This window comes from Varanus komodoensis, unplaced genomic scaffold, assembly GCF_004798865.1.
Source record: "Varanus komodoensis strain SLA01 unplaced genomic scaffold, ASM479886v1 scaffold1, whole genome shotgun sequence".
NCBI lineage: Eukaryota > Metazoa > Chordata > Lepidosauria > Squamata > Varanidae > Varanus > Varanus komodoensis.
Genome location: NW_025335268.1, coordinates 54691129 through 54707317, shown reverse-complemented (window position 1 = coordinate 54707317; position 16189 = coordinate 54691129).

The window sequence follows — 16189 nt, the reverse complement described above, 5'->3', positions numbered from 1 at the left end:
GCCATTTGAGCAGTGGTCACATGGGGCCCTCTTCCTGGACCTGGACCCAATGCCACCTGGACATTGGGTGCACCTGCCAGGAGCTTGGACTTGTGGCCACAAAGTAGACCAGGGTGGCCCAGGGAAGCCATTGGATTCCCATCTCCAATATGGGTTCCTCCACATCCCTAGATGCCACCTTTAAATAGATACTTATATGGAAATCTGGACCACTTTGATGAAGCGTACAGTAGCCAGACAACACATTTTCATGTATGTACATGTTTTTCGTGTTTATGCATTGCTGTGGGTACGGTTTTTAAAAACAAACATGATTATGGCATTCTACATAGTTGAATGTACTTTTTTAAAACTCTTTTTACTTCCAGAGTTTCAGATTTGGTCTTTTACCAAACCACTCACAGAAGAGAAAGTGGGCTCTACATTATTATTGCCATGGCTGTTCCTGCACAGTAAACATCATAACTAGGCTTTCACTTCATAACTCCTGGCCTAGCAGCTGAAGTAATAGCCCTAATTTCATGTCCTCATAACTCACTTTGGTTGATGTTGCTGAGAGTGCAGAACCTGAAGGTAATAGTATAAAATAAAGGCTTTTCTCTGTGGGTTATTTTCTTGACATTTGGGATTTGATTTGCTCAAATTTAGAGCCTCAGGCGAAGGGCTAACAATATGAGATTTCACTGAAATGTATATTGTACAATGAGAAGGACAAATGGTAAGGACATGCCTGTGAGAATGAAAAGACACATGTGGTCCATCTGTGGTTTAACACAGCAAAGAGAATTACTTCCAAATTACATCTACACATCAAGTCATTTTTATTTTTTAAGAGAAAGTTCTGTGAAATGTTGCTTATAAATGCATGCACCAGCTAGGCATAGTATGCTTTGTGAGTAACTGGACTAAATTACCCATGATACTCAGTTTTTCCTTTTTTTTTTTTTTTAATGACCGTGCTCCCTGGGGGCTGAAATTTGAAAAATGTGGTAGAGCTTAATCCTCTTATACCAGTGTGCACGGGTTCTGATCCTGTGCATGGTTACACTGAAGTAAAGAGAATTTTCATCCATATGCCTCACAATTAATGTAATGTGTAGTTCAGCCCTAAGGAAGCAATCATGTGAATAAGGATTTGAGAAATTAGGGCTGCAATCTAATACACAGCTGCGAGTGTGCAATCCTACACACACCTGCTGAAGCCTCACCTAGATGACCATCACCTTCACCTGCTACAGCTATAGGTTGTGTCACATAAATCTGCACTGGGGTCTTTTTCCCCACGGAAGGACAGCATGATTGTGGTGGTGATCCTTCTTGTTCAAAAGAGTCCCAGATAAGTACAACCGCAAAAATGGGCAAGAAACAGCAGAAAAATAAATACATTCACATGCAATCATTCTTTGTATTCTTTTCAGCACCAGGTACCTTGTTTATTTTCCCAATATGTTAACCGTTAGAATGATGTTAATATATTTAATACTTTCTTTTTGGTGGATTCTTGTTATGCCTTTTACTTCAATTTATGGTTCTGTGAAGTTTTCCAATGGTGTGGTTTTACTTGTTAGATTTTATTATTGCTATAGTAGTGTTTTTATTGCATATTTGTAACCTACCCAGGGAGGCTTATGGCTAATACAGCAGGATAAAAGGCTAATAAATAAATAAATAAATAAATAAATAATCCTTTCTAGGGAAACAAGAACAAAGCTACACTCTCCTCATTGAGAAAGGGTGGTAGAATTTCTCTTGTTCCTAGAGGAATTCTGTGAGATGGTTCCCAACCCAACTATTTATCTGTCCACATTTAGTATGGCCAAGTTCGAAAAGCCATTTTCATGCACAGCTCTAATGCTATGAGAGATTACACTATCCTTCCCAAGCCTGGTGCTCCTGGGCAGCAAGTCCCATAATTCCCAGTCCATCATATCCAAAGGGCACCAAGTTAAGGAAGAGTGGGTTCCACCAAGAAGGAGCATGTTACACAATGAACATCTGCTATTATCTGGGCCAGAGTGCCTAAGCAAAGGGAGAGACACGCAGACTTGATTGCTGATCTCACTTGGTAATGCTTGTTAGATTATGTCAAACTTATTTAGGTATTTTACATGCTTTCTGAGCCAGTCAGCTTCTACAAAGTTAATCATCTGTACAGCAGAGTAAAATCATTCCCTAAATTTATGTGTAGTCAGAATTCAGGAGTATATTAGCTGATGCACAAACCAACTGAGCGAGTGTTGTTGCTTTTGAAATACAAAACCAGCTAATCAAGAAACAGAAGTATGAAGGATTAATATGGAAGAAGACTCAGAGGAAATGCCTCGGGTTTAATATTAAAAACTGCTGTGGAAATTCAAGCTGTGTTCATAGTGAAAAATATTCCTTCCTGCTAGACATAATTTGAGATACTGTTGCATATACATAATTACTTTTCACATGACATATCAGCAATTGCCTTGATGGGGGTCTCTCTCTCTCTCTTTTTTGCTAAACTTTACTTATAAACCTTTGACACTTTTCCCATCCTCAACATTTCCATGAAGATTAAAGCATTGCTGTATTTTTCTTTTCTTATTGATCTGGGTTTTTTGCGTGTTGAGATGCAGCTGAACAAAAGGAAAATCAAAGGTGAAGGAATGCTGTATAAAGAACCACAACCCATGAGGCTGCATAAAACAGACCTGTAACCTGATTCTTAGACTGTTTACTCAGAAGCAAATCTGACTCCATTCAATGCAATTTCCTCCCATGGTATCTCAATAGATAGGACACGGGGTGTGCAAATTTGGGCTTGAACTTACTGGACAAACGATCACATGGTTCCTATGGCAATAGAGTTTCTGACACCTACTTTGTATTCTTTTTGCTGCCTTTCTTATTTTCCCAGCATTTTAAGTGTCATTTTTTAAAACTTTAGTTTTAATATTGCATTTTATCCTCCTACACCTTTGCTGATTCACTTTCAATTTTGTTGTTTTATGTTGATTTTTTGTTGTTTTTAACTTTGGTTAATTGCCCCAAAAGCCTCAGCTATTGGCCAGTATAACAATGAAATCAATCAATCAATTAATTAATATTTCACAGGAAACTTTTGAGTCAACATGTATGCTCACAGGTAGACTTTCACTGATTCACCTTCTCCCAGTACCCTCCCTATTGGCCCTGAAATCCCTCCAAGCCTCCAAAATAGATTTCCATTCATGCAAAACAAGTAGTGATTGCAAACATAAAGTTAAATCAGGTCTGAAACAAGTGGCAAGCTGATATTCAGAGATATCTTGTAGCTCAAACAGTTCTTATCCACCTTTCTTTAAACATGTGTGCACTAAGAATGTGGTCCAGTTTTAACAGGGAAAGAAACAGGTGTTACATTATATAGGTATATAGTTACAGTACACTCAGCATTGTCCACAATCGGAAAGCTTTGCATCTCAAATACAGAAACGAAAAAAGATTGGTGGAAGAAAAAATAAATAATGCTGATCAATGAAATTACTCAAGTGCTGATGATAGCTATATTCATATTTGAAGTTATTATCAGGCATTCCTTTCAATAACTGAGTAACTAATTATGTGCAATAATTGCAAATTCTGACAATGGACTTTTTATTGTGTATGTTAAGTGACCTATAAAGTCTACTTCTTAAAATGATGTTCGGTTTCCTTTCTTAGAATGCCTCCACGAAGATCTCTTTGTCTACTTCTCTTACTCAGCTCCACAGTAATGCAATGATTTCTTCCCCCCACCCCCACAATTGCCCTCCCCTCCCACAACACTTTCGGCCACCTGTCAGACGACCAAAATTAAAAACAGAGCCTGATTAAACAACTCTCTGTGGTACAGTTCAGGCAGCTTCATTAGTGCCTCAGTTTATGGTTGCTGAGTGAGCGGTGCTGCTGTAACTTCTCGCGGTTTATGGGAAGCCGATTTGGAGGCACAGGATGTGGGGTACACAATTTTGCACAGTTGCAAACTTTTGATTGCATGAATTATGCATGAGGACTGGCCCACTGCCGATACGCGGTGGTGGCAGAGCAGAACAGGCGCGGAATGGCTTTCCGCCCTTCTTTCCTTTGAACGTGCAGGAGGCAGCTCATCACAATACAAACCTCTCACCTACCCCAGTCCCATGGGCCAGAGGGCAAACTGTCTGGGCTCTCTCTTGCTCATCTCTGAACTTCCCCTGTTATACTGAGAACCACAGCGGGGGAGGCAGATTCTGAGCTACGGCTGCAGATTGTTGCACACATCAATGGCTCTCCTCTAGCGTGAACACAGCGAGCATCTCTGAAAGCTCTCAATGTCACTTTGCTGAAAATGAGAGCCTCATCTTCCCCAGTTGTCGGGAGGCTCTGCCACATGATGTAAAGCTTTATTAAAGTGTTCAGGGTTTTTGCTTACCACCCACCTTCCTTCTCAGTCTTCCTATTCATACTGTGCATATATATATATATATATATATATATATATGAAAATAGAGAGGGTGAGGGAAAGAGAGAGAGAGATGAGTAGGAAGAGGCAGCCAGAATATAATTTATGGAAGATAACCCCTTGGTTGCTGCCTCTATCATTATGCTATCTCTGGTATTAATCTATCTATATCCTTCTGCATTGAAATAAAGACCATTTCCTTGTGGATTATTAGTACATGATACAGAGTTCTGCAGAAAGCTGATTTAAGTACTGCAAAACTAAAGGCGCCATGTATTGCAACAGTCTACAGACAGAAGGTGGATGCTCGTGCATGTCAGTGATGAGGCCTTGTGTGTGCACGTTTGCTCCTCCAGTGGGGAGGGCTCCAGCAAACAGTCTATGGGCCAAAACCCACAGATTACATGGGTTTCTGAATAATAAGCATCATTTACTACATGTGAATAACCATATGTTCTCCACGCACCCTCTGCAAGTTTTGTCCATCTCCCTTTTTTATGGACAAGTAACCACATGCTCTGTGAGGGTTTCTGCATGAGGCAACTGTTAAGTGCTTATTATTCCTTATTCCCATTGCTCGTTGGTTCCTTTCAGGATGTCACAACATTCTAATTTCACATCTGTTTGTAAACAACACTTTCAGCAAGTTTTTTAGAACAGGGAAAGTTAGGGTATTATTTCTGATGGTGGAAAGAAAGCATAGTTCCCAGCTGTGCATTTGTTCTATTGCATTTCCCACAGAGGGTCTATAGTGGAAACGCAGGAAAGGAACCACTCCTCATACAGTGCTGGAATGGAGTTGAAAGTAGATGCAGCAGATTAGCAGCCTCAAGCAGAAAAGCCTGTATCACCAAGCAACAACATGACATAAATACATAAAGCCTAAAGCCCGTTCTCCTGTATTCTTGTTCTCTGATTTCTTAACTCTAGCAATGTCCTCCGTGCCTTCACATCAGCACTGACTGATCCACTTTTGCGTCAAAGCTAACAAAAATGTCTCAGCCGCTATAGCTGTCTTTGGTTTAGTCCTCGCACAAAGCTGTGCAGCCGAGTGCTAAGAATCCATGTTGTTAACCAGTGTCCATCTCCAGATTGGGCAAGTACTGTTACCCACATATCCCATGCCTTTTGTAGCACATTAATACAGAATGCTGAACGGAGAATCTTCCAATAAAAACCTCAAACAGAAGCAGCTCCTACTTATGTAATATATTGTTTGTTACTCCAATAAAACAGAGCTTGCTAAATATTAACTTGTCCCCCAGTGCTATCAGTATAGAAGAGTTCTGGAAGAACTGTGTTGCAATACATTCAGCTGCCCAACAATCAGACATGATACGTGCAGAATGTAGAATGGCAGGTTGATTTCCAGCTAAATTCTCCAGTAGCAATATTTGGTGGCATGGCAATGCATCTTTGTGCTGAACCCATCAGAAAGGCACGTGGTACCAAACAAACGAAGAACTCTTCATGGAGGTGGATTATTTCCAATTCGGTGCTATGTGCTTCTATTTCGAAATGAGTCTATTGAGTTCAACAGCAAATATATGAAGCTGCAATGAAGAAACGTGGTATTTGCAATGCAGCGGCTCTTCTCTGTATAATCCAAAATTTGAATTGTGCAACAAAGCAACCTGCTGTAAAGATTCCACAGTGCAAAAAGTTACACACTGGAGACAAAGAGGGAGAGGAGGAATGGAGCAAAAGGGAAGAAACTCTGTATTTGTTGGAGCAGTAAATCTGCTTTATAGCAACACTGCTCCTTTAAAGTAATCCTCATGCCATTTACACCTTATTGGTCTACATACGGTAAGGTCAGTCGCAACAAATCCATTTCACTATGATTGCATTTTAGCCACAGCCATATTTCTCCTGGAAGCCTTGCCTGAATCAGCTATTCACTGGGTGGGAACATTGATTTCCCTTTTGTTTCTTTTCTCCCCTCTTCAGCTTTCCTGAATCCCACTTTAACACCTATCAAGGGGTGCAGGCTGTTCCAAACTGGGTCTCTGTTGATAAGGTGGTAGTACTTCTGAAGGAGAGAAATACCTCACATCTCTCATGAAAGACGCTAATGACCTGTATTTCTCTCACAGCTGCAAAAAATGCCATCACTCATGAGAACTGCAGGAGGAAATGAGTTTGAAAAGGGCCTTTTTGATAGGGGAAATACAACTGCTGGCCTCCCAGGTGATGTTTTATACCTCTGGAAGAAGTGAACTTCAGTAAGTCAGATAATATTTGCTCCAATTCCAGCTGGCCTCAACATACAAGATCACACAATGGAGTTTATGTAGCCACCACAACTTCGCAGATTTAGAAGATTATGAGAGAAGCCAGACAGCAAAATAAACACAGAGACACAGAAAGCGAGCAAGTAAGCAGGAGAGGAACTAGTGTATGTATAGTACTGACTCCCACATATGAGATAAAGACAGCAAGTTGTAGTGCTTTGGAGACCTTCAGATTTGATTATCACCAGCGCAGTTAAAAAGTCAAGCCTTCAGCCTATTTCTCTGTCCCCAGAGAAAGTAGCCTAAGAAAGCGGTGAAGACATCTCTAAGAAAACCATACACAGCCACAGATCAGGACCCCTTTATGATAGCCACTGCTTCTTTTCCACTGCTCAAGCCTAGGATGATTGCCCTGCATGCCATTTGTCAGTAGGGATGCTGGGCACAAATACATAAATCAATAGCTTGGGTATCTTTAGTTAACCTAACAGGAACATGCCACTGTGCAACCAACCATATGGTGACGTATCTTATCTGCAACTCCACTTTCCTTCTGTAGTCTTAATTTCCAGAGAAGCCAACAGAAATATAAGAAACTGTTGTGACCAGGAAGAAACAATAGCATAAAAAATGCTTGAAAATGACAGATAAAAAAATCCCACACATAACTAAATCACTGTTCATAGGGAGAGGAAGCGTGTGTTAGAAGCAAAAGGGGAAATTATTATTAAAAGGTAGTATGACAAGCAGGCGGTTTCAGGGCAATTTAATTTAGTTTAACTAGTTTCGGGGCAATTTTTATGTCCGGTTATAGATACAATGAAGAGAAATGCAAACTCCTCCTCCTTGAATAGATTGGACCACACACTTAATCATACTCCTTGCATAAATTGAGAGTCAGCACAGCACGGTGGTTAGGCAAGGGCTTAGGGGATCCAGGTTCAAGTCCCCACTCAGCCAGGAAGCTCACTGGGTGACTTCAGACCAGTTCTGGACTGTCACTTAACCTGCTCATAGGCCACGAATGGGCTTTGATGGTGTGGATAGATCTGTTTCCAATGCTTCGTTGTATAGCGGATCAAGTTCCTTATAAGTAAGGAGGTGCAGGACATGTGGGGGAGCAGCAGGTGGCACCTGGCCTAGCTTTTTCTCAGGAACATTCTCCTCCAGTAGATTCTTAAGGAATCTGAAGGCAAGGAAGGGACAAAGAAAACTGGACAACAAATAAAACTGTTACCACACATGTGACTGAGAGAAAGCACTTTCATGGGTGAGGAATGGGGGGAGAACTGGCTGGATGGCAGTGCTTGCTTGGGGGCAGCATTACAGCTAATTCACTCCCCATTCTCACTCTCTGTTGCACTGGAGGCATCCCCAACCTGACACCTGCCTGAGCACCTTCCTTGGAAGCAGCAGTGATCACATGGTGGGGGACACCTGTCTAACAGGTGGGAGCAAGAAAGGGGGTGAATGGGGAAATCCGCTGAGCAGCACTGCCTCCCAGCTGATTCTGTCCCTCTCACAAGGGAAGGGTTCCTCCCAGGTACACCTGCAGGGACTGAGCAGGCAACAGCTGAGTGGCCATCACATCCTTTCCAAAGTGATGCCCACCTGATGGCCATCTTCTGTCCCAAAAAGGAGCTTTAGGACAGGTGGTCTGAGTGTTGGTCTTGTGATCTGGGAGGTCCGGGTCATGCCCTCTTGGAGCTCAGTGGCTGACTTTGGACTAGTCACACACTCTCAGCCTAACCTACCTCATAGGGGATTGTTGTGTGGGTAAAATGGGGCTTTAGAAGTAACCTTGGGTTCCTCACCAGAGAAATAAAGGTGTGATATACCTACAGTGCAGTAGTAGTGGTAGGGGCAGTAGCAATATTCTCCCTGCCATGAAAAACAGCTGCTCTCAGTGGCACGCTCTGGTTATCTGTTTAGCAAGAGCAGTGCCGTGTGGCTTGCTGGTTCTGCCCTTCATACAATGGGGGCTGCGTTTTCCAGTTCAGATGACATGAACAATCATGGTATGGTATGGTATGGTATGGTATGGTATGGTATGGTATGGTACGGAGAAACCATAGAACAGGCCATTGCTTATGTTTGCAGTTTCTAAACCCTAAAGGTATCGTGCTGAAATACCAGGACAGAGTTCAAGCTACATGACAGACCAGCCATAGTAAAATACCACCTGGGCTTGTCAGGCCATGGAAACCAGCCCACGGCGTCTACTTTTGCACTGAATTTCCTTCTGACTTCACTGCTAGCAATTCTACACAGAGCCATCCACTTCAAGCTTTCCATATTTAGGCACACTCCAAAATAGTCACATCGAGGTTGCAATCTGTATTTATGCTAACTGGATAAATATGCTTTCAGTTCATTTACTTCTGAATTTTACAAATAATAACTCTACAAGTCAAGATGGTCAAGTAGTTGACCTATTAGACACAGAGCATTATTTCCTTTCTATCAGGTACACTATCCCATCGTTTTTAAAAATCCATCCCTGAAGAATCTTTCCGACAATGGCATACTAATTATACACAACCTCATCACTCTGTTTAGCACATTTTTGTAAACAAAATATCGAAGCCCAAATCTTATTCCATAATGTCATTATACTTCTGAAATTTCAATTTCCATCTAAGGGACTGAAGTGCTTTTATCATCACATCTTTTGAGTAGTACTCTCTTTAACCTTTCAGGATTTTTTAATACAAGAGATAATCTTGTATGCATAATAGCATTAACTGAGCACATATATGAGCTACATGTAAGATCACTGGAAGTGTCAATATTGACATTTCCCCAAGAATAATTGAATGAGATATTCTACCCAGTCTCATACTATCTATTATAATTCTCTAATATTCAGAGTAAGAAAGGGTGCATAAGCCAAGATGTAATCCTGATGCAGACTGTCCAGATATGTCTGTATGATTAACAAATAGGAAACATTTACTGGTGGAAGCATGACAGGTCAGTACAGTGATCTTAGACCCAGTGCCATATGGGGCTGTGGGAGCAGTGTGATGTAGTGGTAAAGCGTGTGGGAGTAGGACTCAGGAGATCCGGGTTCTAGTCCCTGCCCAGCCATGGAGCCAACTGGGTGACTTTGGGCCAGTCACAGACTCTCAGCCCAACCTACCTCACAGGGCTGTTGCTGTGAGGATAAGAGTGAGAACTGGAGGAGGTGAATGATGTAAAGCCACCTTGAGTTTCTTGGAAGGTAAAAGGTATGATATAGATACAATCAATCAATCAATCAATCAATGTGTGCCTTCTGAACAGTTCTGCTATCACACTAGAGTTGAGCAGTTTTCTTTTGCTCCAGTTCATGCCATTTTGTGAACCTTTCACACTCTCTGTCCTTGAAGAACTTGGGACCAAGTCACCTAGAAGAAAGCCTTCCTCAGTATAAGATTGTAAGAGGAGAGTTTTCTGGTCGTAACACAACTTGCAGCCTGCCATCTCACACTAAACAGAAACTGAGCCATCTTCAAGGGATCACCTGCCTTATGAAACACTCACCCCCTGCTTGCTGGGAGGCACCAATTGCCGTTTCCTTCAGCTGCCATCTAAGGAGCCCTTTGTTGCTAGGGCATTAGATTTAGGGACAGGATGGACTGATAGACGGACGGACAGACGGACAGACAAACAGACAAAGGACTTAACAGATATGTTAACATAGTCAGCAATATAAAAATGTATTTCTTCTTTATCAGCAGTAGCATTATCAGCTGAGTAGGTTTATCAGAACTCTGGGTAAAGCCCATAGTTCAATTTGTCCATACCTTACGGAGATTCACCTAAGTTGTTCCTGCCTTAGACTCACTCAGTAAACAGGGTAATGACTCACACCTTGTCAGAGAAGACCAAAGTGACTCATTGGGATGGCATTTGCACTTTTAGAAATAAAAGCTATTATTTCAGATTTAGTAATTAGGAATAGTAACTGTTCTTCCAGAAGACAAGCACTGTCTCACCCAAGCAGGGAAGACTGTGTCCAAGTGACCTTCATGCCCACTCTGTCTGCCATTGAGGAGCTCATGGTTAATGTCCCACTGCATGGCACTTGCTCTCTCACTCCCCACCACCCCCCCCCCCACCACAACCACTTGTGGATCGTAGACTCAAAACCAGTCTTCTGATGTCAGACAGAGACTTCAAAGAGAGGACCGCTCACAGCCAGTTCTCCACATAGAGGGCTGTGCTCTGTAAAGTACAACTTGGCCAAACTATAACAAGGCCAAAACTACCTAGAATTTTGTATACAAAATTGCTGGTTACTGCATGTGTGGCATGCAGTAACCAGCATTATCAGCATGTCTGTGTGTTTCATTTATACAAATATTCAACAGCTTCATATATTTTTGACTGCTATGTGTGGGGTTTTTCTTCAGTGAGTTAGCAATTATATCCCTGACAGCAGTCCTCATGAAAAAAACTTTTCAGTTAATTAGGCATTTCTAAATTGATTTTCTGTTTTTGTTTCTGAACTCCTAATATTACCATTTATTCTAAGGATCCTGGTAGTTTTGTGACAGATACTATTTATAATTTAACAGCTAAATCTCATGCTTTGAGGATGGTATTAATGAGAAGCAGCATGTGCAGGGTTTTTGTTTTTTCCCCAAAAGAAAGAGCTTCTTTGTTCTTGTTTTGGGGTTTGGTGTAAATCGGTTAAATATTTAATGACAAGGGAACTAGATGGAAGCCAAAGTACCCATAAGAAAAATCTAAGTCGATTTTAGCTTTTGGCTGCTACCTATAAAACAAAGACAACTTATTCCAAAAGTGCAATATCCAAATTAATCTTGTTTTCAAATATGACTAAATTAATGTACAATTTAGTTTCAGGCTACAATCAGATATGCAGATACTGAGGACTAAGCCCCTTTAAACATTAGTGGGACTACCTTTGAGCAAACATGAATCGGATTGCACTGTTAATGACTCTTGCTCCCTGAAACATGGTCTGCAATTAGCAGATAAATTTACCCACTGAGATTCATTAAACCACACTATTTTTGAACTCGAGCTTCCATAAACTAAATCAGTCCCCTACAGCATCAGTTTTCTAACAGTTCCTCCGGTGTACTTAGCAAGCAAAACCCTTTGTTGGGAATTGTTTGCCATTACATTAACCAGAGATTTAATTCTTCAGGCCCTCCTTTTTAATCTCTTCCAATATTTGTGAAGAATTATGCTTATTCCACCAGCCCGGACCCCATATAATAGATCTGGAAAATATTTCTCAAGAATACAAATGGAATGTCACTGCTGTTCTGTCACCCACTGCGGCGGCTATTCTTATTCAGGCTTAGCTGTCTTTTGCGAGATTCTTAACCTTTGTCAAGAATCATGTCTTTGAACAATGTGGAACTGCTTTGAGCATTACTCATTGTGCATGTTCATATATAGAACAGACAGCAGTAGGAACCGCTGACAGTATTTTTATACAGTGGGAGGTATGCAAAAGACAAATGCACAAATAGAACCGGGTCCCCAGCATAGCTCCCATAGACATCAAGGTGCTCTTGTGCTCTTCTCTAGACTGCCACATAGTTCCCTGTCCCTCCTGATTTTCATTATTTAAATTAAAATTGTTATTATTAATTAGGAAGCCAGCATTATGCAAAGGGAAGTGTTGCCCTCTAGTGCCACTGTTATTTGGGTTTCAAAGAATGGTTTTGTGTTTTGCACTTCAGACTCCACGTCTTCCTTTTCTTAGGTTCCCAGGCAAGTTGTTTTTCTTTTACTCTCATGTGTTGCATTTCCAGTACTGGCTGTGCCCACCGTGGTAGCCATTTTATGAATGGGCAAGCCCCCTGCAGAAGCCATTTTGTGACAGCACCCACAGCACTCTCAAACTCTAAATATGTCCACTGACCCACATTATCAATATTCCGTCCAGCAGTTTATTAAACCTTCAGTATTACTCCTTTTCCCATTAAGCTATTCTTGCTTCAGGTGTAATTCCTGTGAAAGCATGCACTTTAACAGAGATTGTGACAGAATTGGTCAAGCACAATGATTTTTCAAAAAAGGGCAGATAAAGAAACCTTGTATATTACTGTCAGATACTTCACTGAACAGGGGCAGGTGAACATATCCTGAGAAAATATATGCTATTTATTTATTGCATTTGTATGCCGCCCCATAGCCAAAGGCTCTCTGGGTGGCTCACAGCACAACATAAAAATGCAAATAAAAATACATAACAACCAAAACTATAAAACATAACAGGATTAAAATATAATAAAATATAACTGTATAAATAGAACAGAAGGAAATAAACAGAATATAACCAATACAAGAACAACCCATAAAACAACAAACCAGCAGCAAACCAATAGTCCAATCTGAAAGTAGATGCTAAATAAAAAAAGTCTTAGCTTGGCACTGAAAGCAAGATAAAGTGGGTGCCAGTTGCACCTCCCTTGGAAGGGAACTCCAAAGGCAAAGTGTGATGACCAAGAAGGCCCTTTTCCCCACCAATTTCCTCCACTTGGGGGGGGGGGCGGGGTCACAAAGGAGGACCTCCATTGATGACCTCAGTTGTTCATAGAGCTATATGGAAACAGGCATTCCTTTAGATATATAGAGATAATTTAAGTCAAAGCCTGCTGGTTAAAAAACCAGCTTTAATTCAAAGATCCAAAGTGAGCACACCCACTCCATGCAGCTTTTTACAGTTGCTCGACCGGCTCATTTTTTGTCTATAGTTCCAGATCTGAAGTTCTAGATTGTGATGTTAAGTTTGCTAGAAAATATGATATAGATTTCTAAGCATCTCACTAGCTGACACATTCAAATACATTCTAATATGGAGGGGAGTATTTTCAGTATGGGTGCTTAATTCCAAAGTACTGCCCAACATTATTCTGATGCAAATTTGTGGAGATCTCCAAGTGGGAAAGAAGGAAGTAGTTGTAATCACAAGAGTATGGAATGTTTCATTCTGCCTATATTTTTCTCTCCTTTTTGGACTGAACCAGAACTGGCAGTATTTATGTACTGTTGAAAGTCATTACAAAATCTGGGGATTCAGAGCCATGCTTTCCCAGTACCAGCAAACCCTGCAGCCACAATGGAAAATGGAAAAACTGAGGATGCCTATAGTGAGACAGACCTGCAACAGCTCAATGCATCTTCAGGCAAATACCCTCCTTGATCACAGATGGAGCAGACATCAACAGAGGTTAGAAAGCCAATTCGTAGACTCTTTTCCAATCCAAAATGAGAGATACTGATCAATAATCTTCTGTCCATCTGTGGAAGTTCTGGCATGCAGTCTACCAGCCAACTCTTGCATGGAGATCTACAAAAATCTTAGCCAATGAAATATATATCTGCCACCACTAGGAAATTCAGCTCATTTGAGCATGACAGTGAGAGGTTTCTCCAGACCATCTCCAAGACAGGCTGTGATTTGTGCATATTTTTTTTAAAAAAACTGCTAAGGAAATTTCTGCAAATTGCATTAGAGTGACATAGTATAATGTGCAGGAATACAAAAAAATGAAATCGTTTTTAGCTTCCAGTTTGGCAAATCAGGCTTGTCCAATAATCTACACACATTTCTTATCAGTTTTTTTAAAGTACAAATCATGACCTATCCTAGAGCTGGGAATCCACATGCAATGTTGACTTGTACTACAGCAAGTCAGCACCAGTGCAGGGCAAAAGAAATGAAATTCAGGGATCGAAACTGGCCAGATCTATCAGAAATTCATCTCCATATTGGATTTCTCACACATCCTTGCAGTGTCATTGCAGAAGTCAACAACTGTTATCTCCATGCACCCCAAAGTTGTTTTTAAAAAAATCCAGGTGGACAGAGTTTTCCTTTTTGAGATTGCCTTCAGTCCATTTCTTAACATTCCCAAGTCTTCTTCAAGAAGTCTAAGGAGGAGAAAGTATGTGAGTTTCTTGCATTCATTGGTTAAGATAAGCTCCTACTTTTATCCTTTCTGTCTGTTGTTCTTACAATTTTCAGTAGGTACCAGAAGCAGCTGCAGTGAAACAGGGTCACCGTCCTTGATATAAAGAAGCTGACAAAGTTGGTAAAATCAAAGCTATTAGCATTGAAAGACCAGTTATTTACTTGGTGGACGGGTCAAGGCTTTGAAGGATGCTGCTGCTGCCCAGTCAGATGGAACAGTGATGCTGAAAGGAATTCAGCTGGTAATAGAGCAAAGGAACAGATGCGAGGAACTCCACCAGTATGTGTCTGACAGGAGCGCAGCTGGCATTGTCTGTAGCAAAGTAGGTGATTTTCTTGTTGAATTCTTGTATCACCACTTTGAAGTGATGCTGATCTGTTTCTGATAATGAAAACTTTTGCAGTTTGCAACTTTCAGTAAAACTTGGAAACAGTTCCCAAGGTGCCAAGTAAAGACCTTCATCTGACAGAACTCTCATTAGAATCTACAGAGATTGACAGCATTGTGAGCGTCAATTATGTTTACAAGATGACATTGTCCCATTTGGTCCCTTTCCACACATAACCCAAAGAATGCACGATTGTTGACAACGCTCATGGCATGACTTGGAGGGGCTAAGCTTTGTGGTGTTGATGTTCAACATCTCATCAGCACAATTGTCATGTTGAAGTCCACAACTAGAAGCTTACTGAGTCAGAAAATGAATACCTGTATACCAATCACAATGTACCACCTGTCTGTGGACAGGATTGTAGGGCCCCAGTGGCTGACTGAATGAGAACACAGAGGCAAGACCCAGATCAAGCAAAAGAACAGCGGTGCTGTCAAGAAATTTTCTTGGAGGTGTCCAAACAGCACTGCTCATCCCTCCCAGTCCCAGGTGGGACATATTGATTTGATAGATACAGAGTAAGAAGAGGCGCATGGCACAGTTAGGTAATTGTCTTCTTCCTGTTTCTATTAACATGTGCCGCAGTTGTATACCTATATACAACCTGTAGAGATGTGCATGAGTTAATAACTGCTTTTGACTCATCAAGTAGTTGATCCTAGTAATATATAATTGCTACCAGGTTCATTGAAAAAAAATTTTTGAAAGAAAACAGTAATTATTTAAGTCTTATATTTCTTTATATTTTTTTTCTTTAAAAATTACCCTCCTTACTAAAGATCATATCCTGGGAGATAGCAAACAAGTTCAAGATTGTTAGGATTCCCTGAACATTGTCTTGCCACGTGTAAGTGATTCCAGTTTGGGTTCACACTCACTGCTCACTTTGCACAAATCAAGCAATGACCAGATGGGATATTTCTTATTTTATTTATATATTTAATGAGTGTATATGTCACTAATAATCCAACCAGGATGTTACCAGGGTGTGCATAACTGTGGTTAGGCTTTGTCTGTCGAGCTATGGCCACAGTTGGTAAATTAGCCACAGGTGGAGGAAGGTGCCCCTGGCCACTGAGTCCACCTGATACTCAAGTGAGAGTTTTAGATCCAGGAGCATCCCAAAAATGTGGACTCTGTACATTACAGGGACACAGCCCTGTCCAGGACAGGATGTAAGCTATTCAAC